This window comes from Ascaphus truei, chromosome 3, assembly GCF_040206685.1.
Source record: "Ascaphus truei isolate aAscTru1 chromosome 3, aAscTru1.hap1, whole genome shotgun sequence".
Classification (NCBI taxonomy): domain Eukaryota; kingdom Metazoa; phylum Chordata; class Amphibia; order Anura; family Ascaphidae; genus Ascaphus; species Ascaphus truei.
Window position 1 is genome coordinate 102,592,416 of NC_134485.1, and position 6,000 is coordinate 102,598,415.

A 6,000-nucleotide genomic window follows, 5' to 3' on the forward strand; every position below is an offset into this window, starting at 1 on the left:
CTAGTGCAGTAACTAGCGGTAGCAGAGTGATCAGTTAAGTTTGTCTACGCCATACTGTGTCCACGGACCTGGCACAGCGGTGATCTCCCTAGGAGAAAGGGAATCCCACTTCAATATGGGAGGGCGTACCTGGCAAAGGGACAGCACGGAGAGATGTGCGGCTAGAGCCGGCAGCTGCATGGGGCAGTCTGCTACATCCCTGTATTCAATAAAGATGTCCTTGAGAAAAAGAACCCCACTGTGTGAGTGTGAGATTACTCAACAGTGGATGGCACCAAGAAGGAGTTCCTCACCAGGACCATCTCCCTGCGGAAGCACAGATCCTGATGAGGTGGAGGCGCTGCACATGATGTAAGTTGGACTCGTACCCACTACCTCAGCTACCTGTCCTGATGACATCCCCTAATAACACCAAGCGGGAGACTCAAGAGTCCTGTTACTTGCAGGTGCACCAACACACACGCCTTGTAATGGGAGACTGGTTAGACTACACGGGCCAATAGGAGATTGGGTGGGTCAGGCCAGAGGGAACACCCGTTACACATATATATATATATATATATATATATATATATATATATATATATATATATATATATATATATATATATATATATATATATATATATATATATATATACACACACACACACATATATACACATATACATACATTTAGCTAAGCCTGAGATTCTCTCCCATAAACAGGGAGGTGTGACCAGACTGACTTGATACAGTGCAGCTCTTCCTGCCTAAAGCATGCTGTCCCAGAAGGAAGTTCCTCAGCTTGTTTGCCGTCACTCCCTTCCTCCCCCTTCCTCTCCTCTCCTCCCCTCCCCCTTCCTCTCCCCTCCTCCCCCTTCCTCTCCCCTCCTCTCCCTTCCTCTCCCCTCCTCTCCCTTCCTCTCCCCTCCTCTCCCTTCCTCTCCCCTCCTCTCCCTTCCTCTCCCCTCCTCTCCCTTCCTCTCCCCTCCTCCCCCTTCCTCCCCCCTCCTCCCCCCTCCTCTCCCCTCCTCCCCCTTCCTCTCACCTCCAGCAGAGCCTGCAGTGGTTTGGGCTTCTCGGGTTGAGCTGACAGCCGAGTGCAGAGCCGCACTGCTCACTGTAAACCCCGCACTGGCTGTCCTCTGGTAGTGCGCAGGTCAGTACAGCGCGGGGATGCTGGGTTGGGGCTTCCCCGCCCTCAGTCCCAAGTTGGGAAGACCGGACACCCTGCTTGCCCTGCGGGACCTCTGCTCTGCGCATGCTGAATTGCTGCCATTTTTTTTTTATATATATATATATATTTTAAATATAAAGGGCAGGGCCGCACGGGGGCCGGACCAAATCATTTCGCGGGCCTTATGTGGCCCGCGGGCCGGACGTTCCCCACCCCTGCTTTATAGCAAAGTCGTGTGTGTGATCAGATGATACGGCGCAGTGGGTGAAGTCTCCCACCCCCCTCCAGAGAGATTATTCACAGTATGGTCACGTGATAAATTGTCTCTACAAGCGCTGAGCTTCGGTGAGTGTCGCACAAGCATAGTCGTCATTATTTGCTTTCATTACATTGAACGCGCATAGCACGCTCAGCGGCACCGTTCCCGCAGCGTTAAGATCAGGGAGGGGGGGTGGGTGTGTGAGCTGCTCCACAGTGAAGCTAATTCTTGAATAATGGGAAACTACTGTGCTTCTTCATATTAACCAAATGCAGACAGGTTTGCGAATATGTGATTGTTAACAAGCCCAAGACAAAATGAAAGCATAACGGTCAGCAAATACACACGAGTGCAGACGTTCCCTACCTGTCTTCTGAGTTAGGGGGGATTCCGAGGTATCCTGTTAGAAGCTTTCTAGTCAGATCTGGAACAAAGCAAGTTAGAAATTATTTTAAAACCTCAATACATTATTATGTGTAGACCGCTGACTACTTGTTTGACTGGGTGAGTGGGTGACTGACTGACTGGGTGACTGACTGACTGGGTGACTGACTGACTGGGTGACTTGACTGCGTGAGTGGGTGACTGACTGACTGGGTGACTGACTGACTGGGTGGGTGACTGACTGACTGGGTGACTGACTGACTGGGTGGGTGACTGACTGACTGACTGGGTGGGTGACTTGACTGGGTGACTGACTGACTGACTGGGTGACTGACTGACTGATTTGGTGGGTGACTAGGTGGGTGACTAGGTGGGTGGGTGAGTGACTGACTGGGTGGGTGACTGGGTTACTGACTGACTGGGTGGGTGAGTGACTGACTGGGTGGGTGGGTGACTGACTGACTGGGTTACTGACTGACTGACTGAGTGGGTGAGTGACTTACTGGGTGACTGACTGGGTGGGTGGGTGAGTGACTGACTGGGTGGGTGACTGGGTGGGTGACTGACTGACTGGGTGGGTGACTGACTGACTGGGTCGGTGACTGGCTGGGTGGGTGAGTGACTGACTGACTGGGTGACTGACTGGGTGTATAATGGGACAAATACATTAGGAATAACTGTAGACAGCATAAAAGACTTGTTACAATCAACCAAACAATGTTTTATTTAACAGAGTATCCGGCCGGGAGCATCCCCGCTGGCACCTCCCACCCAGCGGGCCCCCCTCCCTCGCGGGTCCCCCCGCCCCCCGCTACCTTATCCGGCGATCGATGGAAGCACCGCGCACCGCGATCCCCCCTCTCCAAACCAAGGGGGAACGTGGCCGGAGGGGGACACCCCCCCCCCTGAAAAAAATTGATATGAAATATATGTATTTTAACCCCCGTTTAAGGATATATCCAAAACCCTTGCAGTCATTCTGCTGCAGAACAAATCCTATTTTGGTAGAAGATACTTCTGGGATTTTCCGGGACCCCTCTTCTCCCCTTTAATTTGACATGGTTAAATGTCTTACACATTCAATGTACTTGACATGAAATGTTATGCCCAGTATACACACACAGAATACAAAAATAATAAAACAGTCATTGCTCGCAGGTGTCCAAAAGTACATAAAATAGCTAATTTCAGACCTAAATGTAATAAAGAAATTAAACTGGGACCCTCTGGTATATTGATTCAGGTGCCTGCCCCCAAAAGACCCTCTTTATATTTTTAATTATAACCTGCCCTTTTTTTTTTTTATTCCTTGGGATTAAAAAAAAGGTGGGGGGGGGAGAATTCAAGGACAAAGCAATGAAGTTTTCTTATGTCACACCCCCCCCCCCTCCCTCTTATCCTAATAAGTTATTGGTAGGGTGAACATCAGTCCCGATTTTTTCTGTCCTGTCCCGGGTTTAAGGTCTGTCTCGGAAATGTCCCGGTTTTTATCCCTTGTCCCGGTATTGCGGGGCAGCGGCGGTGAGGAGAATGCTGCGGCAGGTAAGTATCTTCTATGTGTGTGTATGAATAAATGCTGCCTGCCTGCCGGGGGGATTGAATGAAGGAGAATGCCGGGGGCGGGACTTAGAATGTCGGCCGGCCCGCAGGGGATTGGTCGCAGGCATGTCAGAGGAAGCCGGGAGCTGGGCTTCCGCTTTGTGTCTGTCTTCCCGCTCCTGGCTACTCTGTCGGCTGCGCGGTGAGTGTCCCCCTACTGTACCGTGTCCCAGCCAGGGGGGGGGGGGTAATAGGAGGTGGTAGCGGGGGTGCGCCTGCCTTTGTACCACCTTGTACCTTTGCCCGCCGGCGCTCCCACCTTTGCCCCCGGCACTCCCACCTTTGCCCCCCGGCGCTCACTTCCCTCCGTCCCCTTAGTGCGGGAGATGGGCTCGGGGGCAGGCAGTGGTGGCTGCGCAGGCGGTGCAGGGGCTGGCGGGCGGTGCAGGCGGGGATGTATCAGTGTGTGTGTGTGTGTGTGTGTGTGTGTGTGTGTGTGTGTGTGTGTGTGTGTGTGTGTGTGTGTGTGTGTGTGTGTGTGTGTGTGTCAGTGTGTGTGTGTATCAGTGTGTGTGTGTATTAGTGGGTGTGTATCTGTTGGTGTATCTGTGGGTGTGGGTGTGTATCTGTGGGTTTGTGTGTGTATCTGTGGGTGTATGGGTGTATCTGTGGGTGTGGGTGTATCTGTGGGTGGGTGTGTATCAGTGTGTGTGTGGGTGTGTGGGTGTGGGTGTGTGTATCAGTGGGTGTATGTGTGTATCAGTGGCTGGGTGTATCAGTGGGTGGGTGTGTCACCCTCACCCTCTCTGTCTCCCTCACCCTCACCCCCTCTGTCTCCCTCACCCTCACCCCCTCTGTATCCCTCACCCTCTCTGTCTCCCTCACCCTCTCTGTCTCCCTCACCCTCTCTGTCTCCCTCACCCTATCTGTTTCCCTCACCCTCTCTGTCTCCCTCACCCTCTCTGTCTCCCTCACCCTCTCTGTCTCCCTCGCCCTCTCTGTCTCCCTCACCCTCTCTGTCTCCCTGTCACTCCCTGTCTCTTTCACTACCTCCCTGTCTCTTTCTCTCCCTCTCCCTCCCTGTCTCCCTCTCCCTCCCTGTCTCCCTCTCTCTCCCTGTCTCCCTCCCTGTCTCCCTCACCCTCTCTGTCTCCCTCACCCTCTCTGTCTCCCTCACCCTCTCTGTCTCCCTCACCCCCTCTGTCTCCCTCACCCTCTGTCTCCCTCCCTTTCTCTCCCTCTCCCTGTCTCCCTCCCTCCCTGTCTCCCTCTCCCTCCCTGTCTCCCTCCCTCTCCCTCTCTCTCCCTCTCCCCCCCTCTCTCTCCCTCTCCCTCTCTGTCTCCCTCACCCTCTCTGTCTCCCTGTCACTCCCTGTCTCTTTCACTACCTCCCTGTCTCTTTCTCTCCCTCTCCCTCCCTGTCTCCCTCTCCCTCCCTGTCTCCCTCTCTCTCCCTGTCTCCCTCCCTGTCTCCCTCACCCTCTCTGTCTCCCTCACCCTCTCTGTCTCCCTCACCCTCTCTGTCTCCCTCACCCCCTCTGTCTCCCTCACCCTCTGTCTCCCTCCCTTTCTCTCCCTCTCCCTGTCTCCCTCCCTCCCTGTCTCGCTCTCCCTCCCTGTCTCCCTCCCTCTCCCTCTCTCTCCCTCTCCCCCCCTCTCTCTCCCTCTCCCTCTCTGTCTCCCTCACCCTCTCTGTCTCCCTCTCCCTCCCTGTCTCTCCCTCCCTGTCTCTTTCTCTCCCTCCCTGTCTCTTTCTCTCCCTCCCTGTCTCCCTCTCTCTCCCTGTCTCCCTCTCCCTCCCTGTCTCCCTCTCCCTCTCTGTCTCCCTCTCCCTCCATGTCTCCCTCTCCCTCCCTGTCTCCCTCCCTCTCCCTGTCTCCCTCTCCCTCCCTGTCTCCCTCCCTGTCTCCCTCCCTGTCTCTCCCTCTCCCTGTCTCCCTCTCCCTCCCTGTCTCCCTCCCTGTCTCCCTCCCTCTCCCTGTCTCCCTCCCTCTCTCTCCCTCTCCCTCCCTGTCTCCATCTCCCTCCCTGTCTGCCTCTCCCTCCCTGTCTTCCTCTGTCTCCCTCTCTGTCTCCCTCTCCCTCCCTCTCTCTCCCTCCCTGTCTCCCTCTCTCTCCAGGTCTTCCTCCCCCTCTCTCCCTCCCTGTCTCCCTCTCTCTCCAGGTCTTCCTCCCCCTCTCTCCCTCCCTGTCTCCCTCTCCCTCCCTCTCTCTCCCTCCCTGTCTCCCTCTCTATCCCTCCCTATCTCCCTCTCCCTCTCCCTCTCTGTCTCCCTCTCCCTCCCTGTCTCCCTCTCCCTCCCTCTCTGTCTCCCTCTCCCTCCCTCTCCCCCTGTCTCCGTCCCTGTCTCCCTTCCTGTCTCCCTTCCTGTCTCTCCCTCCCTGTCTCCCTCTCCCTCCCTCCCTGTCACCCTCCCTCTCTCTCCCTCCGTGTCTCTCTCTCTCTCCCTCCCTGTCTCCCTCTCTCTCCCTCCCTGTCTCCCTCTCTCTCCCTCCCTGTCTCCCTCTCTCTCCCTCCCTGTCTACCTCTCCCTCCCTGTCTGCCTCTCCCTTCCTGTCTCCCTCTCCCTTCCTGTCTCCCTCTCCCTCCTTGTCTCCCTCTCCCTCCCTGTCTCCCTCTCTCTCCAGGTCTTCCTCCCCCTCTCTCCCTCCCTGTCTC